Source organism: Papio anubis, chromosome 6, assembly GCF_008728515.1.
Source record: "Papio anubis isolate 15944 chromosome 6, Panubis1.0, whole genome shotgun sequence".
NCBI lineage: Eukaryota > Metazoa > Chordata > Mammalia > Primates > Cercopithecidae > Papio > Papio anubis.
This window is the reverse complement of record NC_044981.1, coordinates 66,380,523-66,402,690: the sequence shown is the minus strand read 5'-3', so window position 1 is coordinate 66,402,690 and position 22,168 is coordinate 66,380,523. Positions and strand designations below refer to the sequence as shown.

The 22,168-nt window shown below is 38.0% G+C and overlaps 1 long non-coding RNA gene across 2 annotated transcripts in view; it reads right to left on the bottom strand.

Moving 5' to 3' along the window:
- The window catches only part of LOC103883776, a 28,487-nt gene extending 19,745 nt beyond the window's left edge, over nt 1-8,742 (bottom strand). The window contains exons 1-4 of one of the 2 annotated variants that reach the window (XR_646120.4): nt 8,151-8,741; nt 5,356-5,510; nt 4,897-4,973; nt 3,566-4,066 (exon numbers count right to left, since the gene is read on the bottom strand). This is a non-coding gene — a long non-coding RNA (uncharacterized LOC103883776). Of the gene's footprint in view, nt 1-3,565; nt 4,067-4,896; nt 4,974-5,355; nt 5,511-8,150 lie in introns of those variants that run through there. The other variant, XR_001901886.3, reaches the window with a different exon arrangement.
- Between the last annotated feature and the right edge of the window lie 13,426 nt (nt 8,743-22,168).

Sequence of the window (22,168 nt, the reverse complement as noted above, 5' to 3'; positions counted from 1 at the left end):
AATCGGAATCACTGAACATAAGGAAACAAATAAGCATGAATGAAAGGCAGCAAGGAAAAAAAAAGATTCAGGTCTCCAAGAATTTCATATACAATAATTATAAGAAAAATATTATAAAAATAATTATGTAAGCAACTTTTTTTAAGAGAACATGAAAGAATGGACTTCTACTTCCAGGAAGACAGAGTAGGACGTACTTTTCCTTATTATTTTCACGAAGTACAACTAAAACCCCAAGCCGTTATAAAACAAACATAAGAAGCCTATAAAAGGTAGAGAAAAGAAAGCAAACCAGCTAAAAATCACAGGACCCAAGAAACAATAAGCCCCATGTGGGTTTTTTTGCTTCATTTATTCCAGGCTTTGAGCTAACGAATCCAGCAACCCAAAAACACCAGTGGGTACAGAGAAGAAAAAAGTTTCAACAAAAGTTTGCTTTCTGTAGCCAATAGACCAGTAAAGGAGCAGCCTATCAAGACAGAAAATTTCTAGATGATCACTACTGTATCCCTGTCAAACACCATAGGAAAACAGTGTGGCCTCATACCCAACCACACCAACAAAGGACAAGTAGGGAACCTAGACTTCTACCTTCCAGTGCTTTTATGAGTGCTCCAAACACTCCTTCCAGAGTGATGTTAGAGATGACTAAGTATGGAAACAGGCTTTCATTCCCATTAGCCGATAACAATTTCCTTACCCATGGTACTAGTGGAAACCACATATCATCTTAGACTTCTATCCTCACCCAGCAGGATCAAGATACCATCCTGAATCCCCACTGAAATGGTGTCAGAATAGGCCTAGTGGAGAATTAAGATTTTTGCACTGTCACAGTGGTGATGGGGCCACAGCCACTGTGGTGTTAGTGGAGATCATGTGAGGAGCCAGAACTACCACTCACTCCTAGCGGTAATGAGAAGCTTCACTATTGGTGTCAAAGGAAACTGAGAGGGGAACCTGAACTTTTATTTCTACATGTTATTAACAAAGAAGCATCCCTCCCTTTCCCTACTGGAGTAGTATTAGAGAGGAAAAATTACATCTTACTTATATGGGAGAAACAAGTAGAATGACAGCAGATTTCTTATGAGAAATCATAGAAGCCAGAAGAAAGTAGCACAATGTTTTTTCGATTGCTGAAAGGAACTGTCAGCTGAGAATCCTAACTAGCAAAAACATACTTCAGTAATGGAGAGAAAATCAAGACATTCTTAAATGAAGGAAATGAAGAAAAATTAAGAAAATCTGGCCAGCAGACCTACCCCATATGAAAAGCTAATTAAAATTCACTGTGGATGGGCACGGTGGTTCATGCCTATAATCCCAGCATTTTGGGAGGCCGAGGTGGGTAGATCACCTGAGGTCAAGAGTTCGAGACCAGTCTGGCCAACATGGCAAAACCCCATCTCTACTAAAAATACAAAAATTAGCCAGGTGTGGTGGCACATGCCTGTAGTCCCAGCTACTCAGGAGACTGAGGTAGGAGAATCCTTTGAACCCAGGAGGCAGAGATTGCAGGGAGCTGAGACTGCGCCACTGCACTCCAGCCTGGGTGACAGAGCAAGATACCACCTCATTTTTTTAATTCACTGAACAGAAAGAAGACAGTAAAAGAAGGAAACTTGAAATATCAGAAAGGAAGAAAGAACACAGTTGGCAAAAAATATGGATAAATACTATTGACTTTCTTTTTCCTAAGTTTTTAAAAGTTATATTTCACAAAAAATAATATATGGTGTCATTCTAAATGTATATATAGAAAGCATTTAAAACAATTATAAATAGAGTGGGGTAAAAGGACATAAAAGGAAGTAATTTTCTATATTTCATTTAAACTGGTAAAATTATGACACCAATAGACAGTGACAATTCTATATATAAAATGTAATACTTAGAGCAACCACTAAAAGAGTTATATAAAAAGATATGTTCAAAAGCTCTACAGAAACATCAAAATGGAATTATAAGTAATGTGCAAATATCCCATAGGCAGGTGTAAAAAAGAAAGCAGAAAAGTTAAGAGCAGAGAAAACAAAAAATAAGATGACAAACTTAAGTCCTAATTTATGAAAAATGATAGGAAATATTAATGGCCTAAATACATAAATTAGAATAGAGATTAGCAGAGCAAATTTAAATCCACCAAAAGACATAAAAATCTTAAATATCTGTATGCCAAACAAAAAAGCTAAAAAAAAATGTGAAGCAAAAACTGATAGAACTAAAGGAGAAATGTACAATCCTCAATTATAGTAGAAGACTCCAACACAGCTCTCAACACTTAATAAGACAATTAGATAGAAATCAGCAAGAACATAAAAGAACTCAACATTAGCATCCAACACAACCTAATTGGTATTTATAGAATATTCCACCCACCAACAACTGAATACACATTACTTTCAAGTTTCCACAGAACATATACAAAGTAGACAATATCTGGGTCATAAAAATACCTCAAAAAATTTAAAATAATAATATTGAAACTTATACAGTGTGTTCTCCAACCACAACATAATCAACCTAGAAATTAATAACAAAAAAATAAGAAAATCTCCAAACACTTGGAAACCCAACAATACATTTTTAAATAGGTTGTATGTCAAAGAAGATGTCTCAAGGAATTTTTTAAAAAATATTCATTGACTGAATGAAAATAAACATAAAATACTTCAAAATTTGTTGGACATGACTAAAACAGTGAAGAAAGGGAAATTAATAGCTCTGAATACATAGAATGGAAAAGAAAAAAAACATGTAAGGTCCCACCTCAAAAACCTAGATAAACAGAAAACAAAATAAACCCAAGGCAAGCAGAAGGAAGAAGGTAATAAAGATAAGAGCAGGAATCACTGAAGTAAAACAGAAAACCATTAGAAAATGTAAATAAATCAATGAGCTTGTTCCTTGAAAAGATCAATAAAATTGACAAATCTGTAGCAAAACTGACAAATAAAAAAAGAGAAAGGATACAACCTTATGTTTATACAAAAACCTGTACATATATGTTATTAGCATATTTATTTGTGATAACCAAACCTGGAATCAGTCCAGATATTCAGCAACAGGTGAATGGTTAAAAAAAACTGTGGTATATCCATTCATGCAATACTCCTTGGCAGTGAAAAGGAATGAACTACTGATACACAGCAACCTGGATGAATTTCCAGCAAATTATGAAGTGAAAAAGTCAATCTCACATGTTATGGAATATATGATTCCATTTATGTAGCATTCTTGAAAGTGACAAAAATATTGATTTCCAGGAGTCAAAGCCAGGAGGACATGGTAGGGAACTGGTTGTGGCTATAAAAAGGTAACATGAGGGAACCTTGTGATGATGGAAATGTTCTATATATTAGTTGCATCAATGTCAATATCCTGGGTATAATATTGTCCCATAGTTTGGCAAGGTATTATCATTGTATAATATCTTGTATTATTTCTTACAACTGCATGTGAATCTATAATTGTCAAAAAATGACAATTTAATTAAAGCATATAGTAAATAAGTAAAAGAATAAAATAAAAAAAAGACTACAAAAATGGTCAAAAATATTTTATTTTATTTTATTTTCTTCAACTTCTATTTTAAGTTCAGGGATGTATGTGCAGGATGTGCAGGGCTTTACATATTCCTGGGGCCGGAGTATGTAAAACTCCTGGGTCTCTACGTGTGCCTGAGTGGCTGCTCTGCGGAGACTCCACACAAGTCTGTGTATCAGACCCAAGGCCCTGGTGATGTGGGCTCACGACATCATCTCCGGATCCGTGGGTCACAAAGGTCCGTGGGAGATGCGTGGTTTCCCAGACGGGTCACACAATCACTCACCGCTTCCCTTGGCTGGGGGTGGGGGTTCATTTGGCTCTGTCTGGCTCCCAGGTGGGCCAACCTCCACCAACCCCGCTCCTGCTTTCCTTGGTTCTGTGTGGGTCAAGTTGTTTGCCTAGTCAGTCCCAATGTGAGAACCTGGATATTTCAGTTGAAGGTGCTGAATTCACTGGTCCCTTTTCATTCCTCTCTGTGAGTGCTGCAGACCACAGCTGCTTCTGATCAGTCATCCTGTTTGTCCCAAAAATATCTTTAAATTAGATGAGGCCAACTGGTGGCTTACACTTGTAATCACAGCACTTTGAGAGGCCAAGGCAGGCAGATCGCTTGAGCCCAGGAGTTTGAGACCAGCCTGAGAAACATGGTGAAACCTTCTCTCTATAAAAAACATAAAAATTAGCTGGGCATGGTGGTACATGCCCATGTTTCAGCTACTCAGGAGGCTAAGGATTACTTGAGCCTGGGAGGTCGAGGATGCAGTGAGCCAAGATCATGCCACTGCACTGCAACTTGGGTGACAAAGCGAGTTCCTGTCTCAAAAGAAATTAAATCAAATTAAACTGGAACTTTCAGCATCTTTTGCTTCCTTTTTAATCACCAAAATTCCTCTCTCTAAGGAATAAGACATAAAAATTGCTGCTCTAACTTTGTCTAGGGGGAGAAAAAGGCCAAGAAGCTAAGTTACCTCTCTACCCAAACTCACAGAACTGGCTCTCCTCCTTATAGTTTTAGTGCAAACAATTGCTGCAAATCTAACAGCAAAAGGCTTCTGCCAGTCCTCTCAGTACTAATCCTTTAAGTTCAGTTTTTGATAAATTATGTCAATTGGAATTGGTCTAAATAGCTTCTTAGGGTTGCTGGCAACATGTGGGACTTCTTACACCTCTTGCAGTCTGGAGCCACAAAGAACAATTTCTAAAAATTCTTTAGTATGCTCTCTAGGATTAGGAGGAATGCGAAAATTCCCAGATCTGCGATGCCATCAGCAGCAGAGGTAATTTACTAGGAAAACAAGCTCAAGCCACAGAGGCAAAGGTTGATTTTCAGGTTGGCTTCCTTACCTGTCATCTTCCTCTTGACGCGCGAACATTTTTAAATGTCCAAGGGGTGATTCAGCAAGTTACAAAGACAAGAAGCCCTAGGGAGGAAAATATAGTTTTCTTCACAACCTGGTCAACCTTCTCTATTACATATTTCCTTTAAGCACAGTAATCGCTTTTGTTCTCACATTACCAACTCCCCTCATTGCTCCTTCCTATATCTTTTTAAATCAAGTCTCTAGAATTTTACAAATGAAAACCTAACCAAATCCCCTATTGTTACTGTTATGAGTGACACCTGTCATACATTGGAGCCAACATCCCCTCTTTTCTCTGGTGCAGCAGACAGACATTTGATGTCAAATACAACAGGATAAAATGGAAAGTACGTGGAAGAAGAAACATACATGTTGTTCCTAACTGACACTACAATGTAAAAAGGTAGGGACTGAATCACTTGATTGTCTTAATTATACTCACGTTTTTCCAGATAGCACTTGGCACAGGCTTCAATATGTTATGCAGAGAAGTTTAAAATTTAAGTCCGTGGGGTAAAATCATATGGTTTAGAATGCTTTGCTTTCAGAATAGAAGTGTCTATATATAAAGCAACCTCTTTTTTTCCAAAAGAAACACTATGAAAAGAAGAGAGCATCTTTTATTTTTTTTAACATTTCAGTAGCATATTAGTAAGCAAAGTAGAAGTGAGTTTTATCAGATAAATAATAAATAACTTTTGTTTGGATTACAACCTCTTGAAAATGCCCTCACTAGAAGTCAGTAGTTTCTGTTTGGGTGTAGTCTCTTGTGGAAAGTTTAATATTTGTTCAAGGAGTCACCAAAGAACATTAACAGGTCCAGGACTCATTAGTTGTGTAACCATATATTAGCTATGTAATCAGCCCCATGACTGGGCAAATCACTTTTCCTCTCTATTGCAATTTCCAATTGAGTAATACCTGTCCCTACCTACTTCTTGAGGATTATGATCAAACAGGCTCTATTTTATATTGATAATACTGAATTTCACATTCCATTCCATTCCATTCTAATCCACTCCACAATATGAAGTAATTAGTTTATGACCCAACTCAAAATGCTATGAGAAAAAAATGCTTATTTCTTAAGCTCAGTGTTTGATAAATTATGTCTACTTGAAATAAAATCATGGTAGTAAAGGTTTCAATTAGAAATAATCTCTTCAACTCTAAACAGATTGCAAGGAAATGTGGTATGTGGGCAGAATGTGCAGAGATAAATGACTAATGGGGGAAAAGTCATTTATCAGTTGATTCCTAGGAACTTGGATTTAGAAAATACCTTAAAGAACATTTGGTCCAATGAAAGAATTTGTGTCCAGCAGCCAGAATACATGGTTTTCTCATGGGTTAATGAATCCTTCATTTGATTAGTCTAAGACTGTGTTAGGCAGTTCTTTCATCCCTGGACAGCTTTCTTAGAATTGTCTTTTTTTTTTTTTTCCTGGTGAAGCAGTTTCCTTACTTCTAATTAACAAACTTAGATCTTAATTCTGCCTTTGGTGTAAGGCAGAAACAATCTTCTCCCTTTCCCGCCTGATAGCCCTGCCCAGTATTTGTAGACAGTCAGTCTGGCTTCCCTAGTCTTCTTGGTTGCCAGTTAAATAACCCTTATGTGAAAGTGCTGGCATATCCAGTCTGTTTATAACAAAATCAACTTAACCATAATATGCTGCTTGGAAAATACCCCACCAAGAGTCAGAATACAATTTCAGGAAAACCATATTATTGGGTGTCTGAAAGTTTGGAGTTGGGTGTTGGCCCCAACACTTTCTAAATGTGTAACCTTGGGGAAGTCTTCTAACATCTAGCTGCTTGTACTACCCTTGTAATGTTTTGTTATTGTGTTAGTCCATTTCATACTGCTCTGAAGAAATACTTGAGACTGGGTAATTTATAAAGAAAAAGAGGTTTAATGGACACACACTTCCACATGTCTGGAGAGGCCTCAAAATCATGGCAGAAGGTAAAGGAGGAGCAAAGGTATGTCTTACATAGTGGCAGGCAAGAGAGCATGCGCAGGGGATCTGCCCTTTATAAACCATCAGATGTCATGAGACTTATTCACTATCATGAGAACAGCACAGGAAAAAAACAACTCCCATGATTCAGTTACCTCCCACCGTGGGGATTATGAGAGCTACAATTCAAGATGAGATTTGGGTGTGGACACAGCCAAGCCATTTCAGTTATCAAAGTTAAGCTAATTTTATCAAATGAGTTGGCTAGTATTCCCTTTTTTCTATAATCTGGAGGGATTTGTGTAAGAAGTGTGTTTTAAGTGACAAAGAAAGTTCCATAAAGCAACAAATAGCATTTTAATAAGTTTCTGATAAGAGAAGATCTCTTTCTAACTCACATTTATTCTGATATTAATTAAGAATTATAAATTGTACCTCTATTCTAGTTTGAGTATTATAAGACCTTTTTAGGCACAGGGAAATTACAAGATACTTATCTGGGAATTTCAATGAAAAGAGCTAAGCTGTAAGAACAGAGTTTTCCAGCACTTCTAACCATCATCCAATTTCAGGTAATTGGATATGCACACATATACATAAAAATGCAACAAAAATTATATAATATATACTCTTACTATTTGCAATGTGCAATGATATTTTGGATTCTAGTCTGGTCTATATCTTTGTAGAAACATTCGGGTTGTGACTGACATAGTTGATTTCATGTCCCATTAATGTGTCACCAAATATAGCTTTAAAACTCTACTTTAAGGGTCTTGGGATTTGCTTCAGACCATGATATTAATTCTCTATATGACCCAAGTTATTTAATTCCTCCATGTCTCAATTTCCTATAAAATTCCACTAAGCTTATATTTTTACTGAAAGTATAATATGATACACATGTGTTAAGATTATTTTGAAGAAGACAAAAAAAACTTTTAAAAGTAAAAAGGTTGAATTCAGGGATTATTATCAGAGTCATAACTGCTCCAGCAACCAAACTTTATATCATAATACAGAAGTGTGGAGTTGGGAAGCAATTTTACATAATGAGTTTTAAGGTTTATGTAAAACATGCAACTACCATATGACCCAGCAATTGAACTCTTAGGCATTTATTTCAGAGAAATAAAAACTTCTGTTCACATACAAACCTGTATGTGAATGTTCATAAAAGCTTTATTTGTCATAGCCTAAAACTGGATCGGCCCAGATGTCCTTCAATAGGTGAATGGTTAAACAAATTGATACATCTATACCATGGGATACTTACTTAGCAATAAAAAGGAACTATTAATACATGTAGCCACTAAGATGAATCTCCAGAGAGTAATGTTGAGTTATTTTTTTAAAGCCAATCTCCAAAAGTTACATACTGTAGGCTTCCATTTATGTAATATTTCTGAAATGACAAAAATTTAGAAATGGAGGAGAGATGAGCTGTTGCCAAGGGTTAGGATCAGGGCAGGGCTGGAGGAATGGAGTGAGTATGGTTATAAAAAGGAGACAGGACAGGTGCTTTTGGTGATGGAGCTGTTGTGTACTGTGACTCTGATGGTTAGTACAAGAGTCTTCACATTTGATAAACTTGAATAGAACTAAACACACACGTGCATCAACATAAGTATACAAAAAACTGGGGAAACTTGAATAAGACAGGTGGGTTGATTCAATGTCAATAATCTGCTTGTGTTATTGGACTATAGCACTGACAGATGCTACCAATGGTGGAAACTGCATGAAGGATATATGGGAGCTCTGTGTATTATTGCTTACAACTAGATGTGAATCTATAATTATCTCAATAAAAACTCAATTAAAAATAGATATTCAGAAGTTGTAGTACTCCCCTCTATACATACTGTCCTCTGTATGTGTGTGTGTGTGCACACACACACACACACACACACACACAAACAAAACCTCTTCAGATCGGGGACACGCTCCCCAGATGATCTCTCTAAAGACCCAAGGTTAAGAATTCCTGTCTCTCCTTATGCCACCTCCACCTCAACCCTTGTAGACATGGTGGCCTGCTCCCTGCTTCACTCTTCCCTTGACTGGGAACATTCCATGGTTTTTGCCCACCAAATCCACAAGTTACTCATTAATTAAAATAAGCAATCCATTTAAAACATAAGACAATTAGAGAGCAGTTTGTATTTCAATGTGTTATTGGCAATCAGGAAATCTAGAAATCAATGCAGCCAGGTGTAAGGGACAAAAGTTATTTCTGGTTGGGTACTCAGGAATTGCTTTTCAGGAAAGAGAAAGAATGATAGAGAAGGCTAAGATGTGTGGCTAGGACACAGGCAGAGTGTTGCCAGATTTTGCAGGGTCTTAGGCCCCGGCATGGTGAGCAGGGATTTCATTGTAGGAAGCAGAAGTACTTTAGGAAGATATCTAGAATGGCACAAGAGAGTGTTAAAGATAGTGATATAGTTTGGATGCTGTCCCCACCCAAATCTCAAGTTGAATTGTAGTCTCAGTGTTGTTGGTGGCACCTGGTGGGAGGTGATTGGATCTTGGGAGCAGATTTCTCACAACTGATTTAGTACTATCCTCTTGGTACGGTGCTCAAGATAGTGAGTGACTTCTTGAGCGATCTGGTCATTGAAAAGTATATGCCCTGCCCCGTCTGCACTTGTCTTTGCCATGTGACACATCTGCTTCTGCTTTGCCTTCTGCCATAAGGTCTCCCCAGAAGCAGATGCCTGCCCCATGCTTCCTGTACAGCCTGCAGAGCTGTAAACAAAGTGGCCAATCTGCCAGCTGCTTGTTTTCAGTCTGTGAGATTAGTACAAGAATTGAAAGTGTGAATTTGGAAACTTGTTCCTTCATTACGGATAGTTTGAGAATCATTACTTTACCATAGACATCTATAGGTGAGGTGGTGTGGGCCTGGGAAGTGGTTAATCTAATAGAGAAAAATGAAACCTGATAAAAAATTTAGGCATGAGATTTGAACAAGTGCTAAAAATTTGAAGTGGGATATGGCACCATAAGCTATTATCAGAATACTGAAAGAAAAAAAGGATAAACTTTATTAATGGGAAAACATTTTCCCCACAACTACTATAGAAATTTCTGAGAAGAAAACCATAAGAATTCAATTCTTTTCATTCAAGACAAGGCTGCTATTATTTTTCAAGAGAGCATTAACTGAACAAGAAGTTTTTCAAATAAACACTCAGTGAGGGCGGGAACAGGCATAACTGATTTTTTTCAGTCTTTTATATTTCAAAAAAGCTATTAAAAGATTTGGATGCTTGAGGTATTACATAAATTATCCTATTATTGTAGCAATGAAAGGATTTCACACCCATTCATTTATTTCTGAGTTGATTTCCCTCCATGAAAATCCTTTGTTTTTTAAAAAATATTTGTCACACTGCAAACATAATTCACAATAATCAAGCAATATACTGAGAAGGTAAGATTTTAAGTGCCTTATTAGGAGGGAGAGAAAAGCTGACCTCACATAGCTACTTAACAATCCACTTCTTTTCACATTATATTTGCCAGCCACCTAAAATTAATTGTCCTTAGAAACTTGTAAGAGAAAGGTAATTTCACTGAACAATTTGTGTCTCTTATACCAAATAGCCTATTTGCTAGGGAGAATGGATGAACAACTTGTTGGTTTCATGTCACTTGCAGACTCTGCAACTTAAAGGAAAAGCCAACAGCACAGTGTTCTGGAATGTCCTGACACAAAGAAATATACATGATTAAATCCTAGGATATGTACAGAGATGATACTTTGAGGTGTTATCCTTCTATTGAAAAAAGTCTTTTCTGTATCTGCCTCTTCCCACTGTTCCCTCCCCATTTAGGTCCTTGTTCAGTGCCTCAGGGGAGGGCAGAAATGACCTCTCCAGCAGAAAACCCAGCTTTAGTTCCCAAAAACCTAAAAGGAGAGGACTGAGCAGGCATACATATGAAGGAAGATGGACTTCTCTAAGACCAAGAGAGGATTCCTCAAGGTTGGAAGGAGTAGAAAAAAAAGAGCAGGATTCCCAAGAACCAAAGAGGTAGTCAGATGGTCATATCCCAGAGAGGTCAGCTGTATTGTATGCCTGGGAAGGCGGGACCATAGACAGGCCGGGGAAGGATGTCTATGCCCTAAAAATGACACCACACAGCAAAAAGTGAGACGTGAGGCACCATGGGCACCAGAACTCTAAACACCTCAATGGCAATATGGAGGCCAGCAACCATTCTCCCTCCCCCTACTTCAATTTATTGAAACAGAGTAGGGTCTTGGAATTATGGAACCACACCAAGATGGTCATGTGGGGATGGAACTTCAAGAGACAGGTAACATTCTGCCCACTCTTAACAAACTAGGAGCTCAAAATCAAAAACTAAGTTGAGTTATAGAATAGAAAGTCACAGTACTTACCCACCTGAGCTGATGGACTGAAATTCATCCTGCCACAAATACACACACACACATGCACATACACACACAGAACATATGTATAGACACTGTTTAAGATTGGTGCCACTTCAAGTGGACCTAATAGACATCTACATGACTAAAACCCCAAAACCAATGGCAACGAAAGCCAAAATTGACAAATGGGATCTAATTAAACTAAACAGCTTCTGCACAGCAAATAAACTATCATCAGAGTGAACAGGCAACCTACAGAATAGGAAAAAATTTTTACAATCTACCCGTCTGACAAAGGGCTAATATCCAGAATCTACAAAGAACTCAAACAAATTTACAAGAAAAAAACAAACAACCCTGTCAAAAAGTGGGCAAAGGATATGAACAGATACGTCTCAAAAGAAGACAGTTATGCAGCCAATAGACACATGAAAAAATGCTCGTCATCACTGGCCATCAGAGAAATGCAAATCAAAACCACAATGAGATACCATCTCACACCAGTTAGAATGGCGATCATTAAAAAGTCAGGAAACAACAGGTGTTGGAGAGGATGTGGAGAAATAGGAACACTTTTACACTGTTGGTGGGACTAAACTAGTTAAACCATTATGGAAGACAGTGTGGCGATTCCTCAAGGATCTCAAACTAGAAATACCATTTGACCCAGCCATGCCATTGCTGAGTGTATACCCAACGGATTATAAATCATGCTACTATAAAGACACATACACACATACGTTTATTGTGGCACTATTCACAATAGCAAAGACTTGGAACCAACCCAAATGTCCATCAATGATAGACTAGATTAAGAAAAGGTGGCACATATACACCATGGACTACTATGCAGCCATAAAAAAGGATGAGTTCATGTCCTTTGTAGGGACATGGATGAAGCTGGAAACCATCATTCTGAGCAAACTATTGCAAGGACAGAAAACAAAACACTCCATGTTCTTACTCATAGGTGGGAATTGAACAATGAGATCACTTGGACACAGGGTGGGGAACATCACACACCAGGGCCTGTCATGGGGTGCGGCGGGAGAGGGATAGCATTAGGAGATATACCTAATGTAAATGACGAGTTAACAGGTGCAGCACACCAACATGGCACATGTATACATATGTAAAAAACCTGCATGTTGTGCACATGTACCCTAGAACTTAAAGTATAATTAAAAAAAAAAAACCCATCAACAAACTAGGAATGAAAAGGAAATTCATAAAAAAAATTGGTGCCACTTGATAGACTATTATTTTTCATCTTGTACTATGTGACAGCTGCAATATTCTATGTCATTAGAAATTTCCAAATTCATACTGTCTTAAAATGATTTGCATTAAAGGAAAAGTATTGTGTGTATTGTATGTATATAGGAAAACAGGTACAAAGGAGAGAAGCATTTCTTCATTATGCTGGCCTAGTAAATTCTTGTTTGCAAATATCACTGGAACCAGAATAGTTAGATGTGACCTACCAGATTTGCCTGAGTCTCACATTTACCAATGGCAGGCTTTCTCCGCCATCACATTTTAGTCCTAAAGAAATGTCTTTCCAAGTTGATCTAGGATGGCATAGCAAATTTTTTTCATTTACTTCATACCTGTCCAAATAAGCCTGAAAAAGTGTTATCTTCTTCTACAATATTATACTATCCCCAACACAAAGACACATTTAGAAACCCTAAACGGATAAGTCAAAGTGTAGATAACAAAAATTAACAAAAGAAGAATGGGAAACTATTAGAGACCTAACTTACTTTCTTCTAGACTTTTGACTTCATTTTCTGGGGAGTGGTCTTAATCCAAGAGACAAAACCAGGGGATAAACAAAAATTGTACACAAAATCTTCAATTTTAAATGAAGCTGTCCAACTCAAAACAGTCCTAATGAGAATCAGCAAACCCAATCAATTCCTATTAGAAAATATGCTAAAAGAAACTAAATCAGTCAGTGCCTCTGAGGTGAGAAACAAAAGCAAACTGAAAAGCATCTCAAGTTTAAATATGAAGCAATTAAGAGAAAGAGACACAGCTAAATCTATCACAGTAAGGCTACAGTCTATTAGCTTGTTTCTTAAAACTTGAAAGCGAAGTCAGAAACAAAAATCCTATTTAAATTCTTAAGTGGCATAATCAGAATGGGGCAAATGGTCTCCATAATATAGCTGTTCATGTAAATGGATCGGGTGTCTGTCAAGAGTTGGGATTCAGGGATGCGAGCAGAAATCTCTACAGACAAACATACACACATACCCATATACATACACACACACACACACACACACCCCACCCCACTCCCATTTCCATGCTAAAACACACCCCCTCCAACCTTGCAAAGTGTAGCATTTGCTCCTGAGGAGTACTTCCTCTGAGCAAAAGGATTACATTCAGAAAACCCTGCATAAGGCAGAAAACTCCTCTGGAGGGATTAACATGACTAGCCTTTGCTGCAACCTGCAGGAATACGATTGCCGAGCAAGTAACAGGTAGTGCTCTGACTGGGGAAAACGACATGGCGTTCAGCAAGGGAACCCTGTTCGGAGCACCTTCATGAGCATTGCTGGACTTTCAAAAGTAAGGTGCCTGATTAAGGGGAGTTGAAAGGAGAGGTGAGAGCCACCAAGGCCCTCACTATTCAAGAAATTCACTTCGGGGAAAAGGTTATGCTGTATTAAGGGCACAGGTTTTGGAATCAAAAGATCTAGGTTACAACCCTAGTCCTTTTCTTTACAAATAGTGTTAATCTTCTCAAATGCAAATTAGAATATAAATAATCATATGGTTTTAAGAACTCAAAGGGTAACGGTTAGAATCTATTGAGCACTTTCTATGCACCAGTTACTCCATCTGGATTACATCAATGTTTCTGAAATTTTAACGTACACACAAGTCACTGAGGCATCTTATCAAAATGCAGATGAGGTCAGGCGTGGTAGCACACGCCTGTCATTCCAGAACTTTAAGAGGCCATGGCAGGTGGATCACTTGAGGCCAGGAGTTTAAGACCAACCTGGCCAACAAGGTGAAATACAAAAATTAACTGAGCGTGGTGGTGCACGCCTATAATCCCAGCAACCCCAGTGGCTGACGCAAGAGAATCGCTTAAACCCATGAGGCGGAGGTTGCAGTGAGCCAAGATCGCACCACTGCACTCCAGCCGGGGCGACAGAGCGAGACCCTGTCTCAAAAAAAAAAAAAAAAAAAAAAAAAACTTGCAGATGAATCAATAGGTCTTGGGTGGGGCCTGAGCTTCTGCATTTCTAACAAGCTGCCAGGTGGCTGCTGTTGGTGGTGGTGGTTTACAGATCATAGTTTGAGTAGCAAGGGTTTATATCACTGAATCCTCACACCACACTTAGGAAGGCAAACTATTATTATCTATGCAAAGCCCACTCTAGATGGGCTGGGGGAAAAGCACAAATGCTGTCATAGTGCTGGGATTTTTTTTAAAAGACAGAAGGGAAGAAAGAAAGAAAGTAAAGCATTAGCTGGCTCGTGTATGGCTTCTCCGTATTATTCAAGGTATAGATCTGAAGGCCAGCAGCCTCAGCATCACCTGGGAGCTTGTTAGAATGCACACTCTCAGGCTTCAGGCTGGACCCACTGACTCCACATCTGAATTTTAGCAAGATCCCAGGGGATTCATGGGCATAATAAAGTGTAAGAGGCAATGGATTAAAGGGTTAGATGCAATTTTTTAATCAGTATGCCTATTACTACTGAGAATTTTTCTTGTATAAAATTAAATTTCATATAAAAATTATAATTTTAAGTAACAAAGGAAAACTATGAAATGAATTCCCTCCCCCCTACATACACACATAGTAACAAGTGGAAAGAGTCTTCCTAGTCACACCCTTTTTGTCAGAATGGCTCCAAACACTCTTGCTAAGATCTAACACTTTTGATTTAAGAAAATCCTAACCAAAAGTAAAAACTAAACAAACACTTTCAAGATAACTGCATATTCTATATGTTGTGAAGCACATGAAAAGTTGTAAACAAATTCTACTCCATTCATGGCTCTTGAAATTCAACACTGGGCGTTACATATATTCTATTCAACAGATCTGCAAGGTTATATGTGCTTCTCCCATAAAGGATGTTAAGGAAACATTAGGAAGCTCAGATTCCATGTTCGAGATGTCTGTTTTATCTAAGAGGTGGTACAATTCTAGAGGAATTCTATCAGAGGTAAAGAACTACCATAGAGGAAAAGAAAAGGGACTAATCAAACATCAGTCGAGGAAAGACATCTGTACTGCTTATTTGTGAGGTTTAGAAACTACCACAGGAAGAGCAATTTCTTAGCAAAATGGCAGTGGACTGTCGCCTACACACAGTCTTGGGATTGGTTGGGCCTAACTGAGGAGGCCCTTGCAGGATTCTGTCCAAAGTGCTGTCTAGGGAAGGAAAAAGGGAATGCCAGTCAGAGATGAAAGGTACAGAACAGGGAGCTGTGTTGTCCTGTCTCTCACACACAAAGAAGAGTCTATGGATGTTAATCCCACTGTTATTCTCAACAGATGGGACTCAATCAGTACATTTACATTTCCTAAAGACAGGAAGGGCTGAGATTCACACCAGACTAGAGAAGAGACTTTTCAGTAATTACACATGAGCAAAGCATCCTCCCGAATCTTGGCTCACCACTTACTTGCTGATGATTGCCAGCAAGTTACTTAACCTGCATGTACCTCAGTTTCCTCACCTGAAAAATACAGATGATAATGGGACCTACTTCACAGACATTTTATACAGACTGAGTTAATATTTCTAAAGCACCTGGGTCAGGTGGTTTGGAGAGAAAGGCTGGAGTCTACTTGTGGCAGCTCTTGAATGACTTGCTTTGGGCTGGATCTTAAAAACAACAAATCTGCATGTTCTGCACATGTATCCCAGAACTTACAGTATTAAAAAAAAAAAAAAAGAGGAAGACATTGAAGGCTCTGGATGGCATAAAAGTCAAAGTAACACAGAATATCTTTCCAGATATGACAATGCAAGACTTTTCTTCTTTATCCTTACATCTAAATCAACTCAAACATATCTTGAAAAAATGCTCATTGTCCTCCTTTACCATATTTTTTCATTTCAGTTTTTATTCATCTTTTTATTTTTATAATTGTTTTAAAATTTCTAGAGAGTTTACATTCATATTGCTTTAATAGTTGTATTGCTATCATCACTAAGCCAAACTATAAATATAGTTTGTAGTCTGAAAATGTAGACTATGAAAAAGGACATTCTTTTTCCCATCCTAATTGCTATCAAGAAAAATAACTGTTTAAAGCAAGCAAGACTTAATGTATTATATACCCATTATCAGCAAAATATTAGACTCATTGAATTCATAATTTATAAATGTAAGAATAAAGAGCCCCAGGGGTATGTTCCAAATGAGGCTAGGTTCAGGAATACAGAATTAATCATCCCACCTAGTGTTAAAACATCAGATTTATTATATTTAATTAAGTAACTCAATGATCTCTATCTCTCCAACTCTAAGTTGTCTTTATACCAAGTATGGAAATACAGATATTAGCAGTCAAGGAAAGCATGCAATCTTCAATAGGATCATTTTCCTTATGAATAATTTTTGTCCTATCTAATTTTTTTTTCAACCAAGTACTGCTCGCCTGGTTCCCGCCTCACAGCCTCATCTCTGAGTCCAGTGATAGTGGGGAGGGGACATTTTCTTACAGGCTCCACCCACTCCATCAACAGGGCCTCTCCTGTATGCAGCCCATATTTAGTGTAAGCCCCCACTCAGTCCCCACACATGCTCAAGGGCGACTGAGATACACAAAAGCTTCTCCTATTCCTCCCTCAGGTGGACAATTTCGATAAGCATCCTATTAAACATGCTGGCAAAAAGGTACTGGTGGCATCAAGCCTCAGACACCCACAGCAGGCCTGGGCAGTCCCTCCTTTCCCTTTTCACTTCCTTCCTTCCTTCCCTTTCTTTCCTTGTCATTCTCTCTGATGTTCTTTCTTTCTCTCTTGCTCAGTCTTTTGTGCATGCACATATCATGTCAGGCTCTACTTTTGGGGGCTGTCTGGCTACAATAGCCTGAAAGCACAAATCTAACACTGTACAGAGAAATAGTCATTTTGGCAAATTAAAGTGATGTCAAATATTTATACAAATCCATATCTATGGTCTATATTATAGAAGGGACAATCATTAAAGAAAATGAGTAGTGTTATATAAATATTCCCAATGGTAGTTTGACTTTATTTCATTCTTTTATTATTTTAAACACTATTTGGGAAAGCTTTGAATGTATACAACAGTCATTTTGTCACTGCCATTGATATTTCCCCAGATCCTGGTTGACAATCCTATATTAAATCCAGGAATGTGCTAAATTGGGAGATAAGGCAGAAGGTAGAGCTTATACCAGATATAATGACTATTGTAGCCTTTGTTTTAAATTGGGACATGTCAAAGATGACTTTTTAATGAAGATTCACTGATTATGAAGCAGTACCTTATTATCTTGGCAAAGTGATTTTATACAAAAATATCTTTATTAATAAAGAGAATGTGTTCAATACAACTTTTTGAAAGCATCAGTACCACAGATAGAAATAATACAGAAATAAGGCATATGAATGAGGTCCAAGGTAACAGAACCATGATCTTTGTGTGAGAAAAATATTAAATAGGAAGGCATATAATTTTAAATATACTCAAAATATAAAATGCATCTGGAAACTCAGAAAACTCCATCTGAAAAATACAAAGAAGCATCTGGAAACTCTGGATCCAAGGCAGAGAAAGGAAGGAATTGCATAAAATTCAGGGCCTTCTGTGCTGTTCTATATTGAGGAAAAGTAGGGAATAAAGGGACATAAAAAGCTCTGTCTTTAGTAGTTTGGGGAAATGTGTGTGGGGAGAACTAGGCACAACTAGCTGCAGTCCGTACCATGATTTCCCCCATACTGTAGATGAGGAAACTGAGGCTCAAAATAACTTTCTCATGTTTCCAAAGCTCCAAGTGGCAGAGCAGCTGAGCCCTGGACTCATATGCTGTGTCATTTGTTCTGTTTTAACCAGGGCTGTCTCCACAGTGCCTAGCATGGCACCTGCTACATATGATGATCAATAAGTGTTTGTTTGGAATAAATGATTGAATGAAGGAATGATTAAGAAAAGGACAACATGAGCACCTTTCCAGTCTTCCCTGAGGCATCAGGAGGCTACCCACACAAAAATAGTTTCACTGCTGATAACCACTCAGAGTGAACCTCAAAGCTGGTTCTACTAATATTGTAGTACCAGAGCATCCACTGTAGTGTGCACAGGACAAGAAATATCTTACTGATGCCTAAACCGTCTTTAATGAGTATAGGATATTGATCCCAAATTAGAAATTAAATGCTTCAAAAGAAAATGCCTAGTGGAGATAACCAAGCATTGAAAGTCGTTGCTATATCATTAATCTAAATGACCGATGACAATGTTTTCCACTATTGTGTTAATTTGCTAGGGTGCAAGTTGTCAGCAAGTCAGCCTCCATGGGAGTCAGAGCAGTTATCAAATGGGGAAAAGGGAGCAGAAAGAAGAGGTACAATGTGAAGAAACTGCAAAATTGCAAAACATGAAGAAACTGCAAAACTCTGCTTCCATGGAACAGGTTTACCTGAAACTGGGCCAGAGTAAAAAGAATCTGCTCCTAGAGGAATTCTTGAACAAGTATGACTTAGAAGACCCACAGCTCTGTTTGCCAAACATACGAAAAATCTTCTGTTTTCCTAACACAGTCAATCTCATTATAACCAAGCCCCTTATCTAAAAGTCTCAGACTGAATATGTTAGTTTCCAGCTAGGAAAATAGAACGCTTTCTGGTTATTTCCAACTGAGTGGTAACAAAAGCATTGAAGTAAAATTTTAACAGGGAATTGGTTGCAAACATGCTGAAAGGGCTAAATGAAGAAAACAGGATGGCGGCTGTACCCAGGGCCCAGGAATTCTTCCTCTTTCTGAATCTGCCAGAGCCCCCATGGCAGAATGGGCACTGAGGTGGAGCAGGGACCTAATGCTTGCCACACTCTGACTTTGCTGGGCTCGAGAGTCCACAGACTCACTGATCTGAGGGAGCCACCATCAGTGCTGCATGGTGCAGGGACTGCACATGCACTCACACTGCTGCAGAAGCAAAGGGGCTGCTGCCTTCCTTTCGCCTTCTGTTCTCAGGCGCACCTCCTTCTAGCAGTTCATAATGAAAACCCAGTGGGCAGATGAGTCTTAAAAATGAAGTTTTCAAACTTGCTGCCCTGGGAGGACAGGAAAAGCAGATATAGGGCTTACTAGTAACACACAGCAAGTATAACGCCGTATCAAGGTGGCTTCTTCTATGGATTTTACATGTATATGTTGGAGATATACAGTTTTTACAAGGACCTACTCAACTAGTACATTTTTAATCCCTGATATTGTGCTGGTATGTGTCCAAGATGGTGTTGTTTAGGAAATTAGTCAAATATTCTGAATTACAAATCATCAAATTACTATCCATGTACTTTATAAGACCTTTTAAAAATTCCTATATCATGAATTGCATTTTCATTTTTGAGGCCTACACATTGCCATTTAATAAGAATAAAAACTCAGCTTTTAAAACATGTAAAAAGTGTTTAGTTCTTTACTTCTTCATTGTTGGTATTTTTGTGGAGTTGATGAGTTTTAAAACGATAGTTCGTTTCTAAGTAGAAAAGATCTCCTTTCTTCCATAGCTGAGGTTCTATAATTGTCCTTTTATTTATAGGAACAACTCCAAAATAGTTCGCCTTTATTGAAGGGTAAGAGAAGAGATTAGTATCTTCTTGCTCTTCCAAGATTTAATTTCTGTTCTCATCAAAACTATAAAGTCCTCAAAAGTACAGGTTATGTCCCCATCTTCCTGGCTATTTCACCCCAGCAAACTGAAGGATTGAGGACACTCTGTAATTACTACAGGATAAAAGGATACTTACCGATTGTCTGGTTATTATTACCATTATGAAAGCAACATTTATTAAGTATCTATTTTGTTCATGGAAATAGGTACTGGAGATATAAAGAAATTAAGAACTGCCCAAAAGGAAACTACAACTTGATAAGGGAAACTAGACATCTTTAAAGGTAAATAAAAATGTATGTTAAAAAAAAAAACAACACTATCTTACTCATAGGATGAGTGACATATATAAAAATGTTAACATAGTACGAAACTAATCAATGTTAGCTTTTTTACTGTTGATGTTACCATTATGTGTCAAGTGGGTTGTGCACAGTAAATGCTACAGAACTTCAGGAAACATCACATCTTTTACACGTCCCAGTTTAAAACAAAGACTAATCTCACCATGAGTGGATTAATAAAGAGCGTGGAAAGGATTTCTGAAGACTTATTATACAAACTGAGTCCTGAAAAACAGGTAGATATTTCCAATAAGAGGAAGAGTAGGCCAATCTTGTCACTGTTCCACAAACCTGATGTCTTTCTTATGCACATTAAGTAGTTTGCTCTGATTCAAGACTGGCAGAGAAAGAATCAATTCTGAAGATTCACCATAACTCTTTAATAGACAGAGTTACATTTGTGGCAAAAAGGATAGGATTCTGAAAAGATGACATTTTTTAACTTCTGCCACCTCCCTATTCTAACCCATTTTTCTCTTCTAAACGTAGCAGCTGCTAAGGCCTGTAGGTGATGAAGGCCAAGTCCATGTACCTTCCAGGAAAAGATATCAGAGCAAGAAGCCTGAGGGGAGCTTGGCCCACAGAAGTTTCTATCTCTCTCCGTGCTTCAAGGCCTACATAGCTCATGTAAGTGTGCCCGCTCCTGAGGAGTTGGAGGGGAGACAAGCCAGTTGGCTGTCTCCTTTCTGGCCCCAGGGGCTGGAAGTCCTAACTGCAGGGGCTTTCTCACAGTGCAAGAGACTAAAACCTACCTGGAACTCCTGTACCAACCCATAGGTAAAGAGACCATCAGTCTTCGCAGCTCTGGGAGTTCTCCCCACTTAAGGTATCCTAGCAACTGGACCGGAGACCCATTGAGCAGACAAGGGAAAATAACAACACAGATAAGGGAGTCCGGAAGTCAGAGAGGAGAAAAAGTGTCTCAGAATTTTCCCTAAAAAGGATGACTCCTAATGATAACTAGCCAACACATTTATGTAACCCCCCCTCAAAAAAAAAGAAAAGAAAAAAGCAAAAGATTAAAACATTCAAGATTAAAACATTCAAGGGGAGAATTTAAGGAGAAGAGGGTTCCTATGTAGAAACAAGTTAGTGAACTGAAAATCAAGCAGAAGAAATATCTCACAGCTCAAAGCAAACATATAAAAATACAGAAATAATAAGTGAAAACACGAACAACTTGTAAGATAAATATAGGAGACCAAACATGCAAATAACATTAACGGAAGAAGACATTTAAGCTAGAAGAGAGGCAAAAATTAAATTATTAAAAAATAGAAGACAATAGGAAAAAAAATCACTGCGCTGAAGGGGGAAATTGGTCTTCAGATTATAAGGGATCATCAGGTCCTACACATGCCCAAACAGCCTAAAGTAGGGTAAATTTGAAAGTAAGAACATGGCTAAGACCACTTTTTCATTTACAGCTGAGCCCAGAGTAGTGCCTTCCACATAGTAAGCACTCAATGAATATTTTTAAATGAATGAAAAATACTTTCTTACAAGCTTTCAGAGAGAAAGAACTAAGTATTTTAAAAGGTAAAATCAGACTGGTATTAATCTCCTCATGCAAAATTGGAAGTTAGATCATGGCAGAACAAAAAGAGAACAAAAACTGTATGCCCCAAAGATTCCACACACAGTCTTTTCCTGTGAGACAACATTTCCCTATTAGAATGACAGAAAGATAAT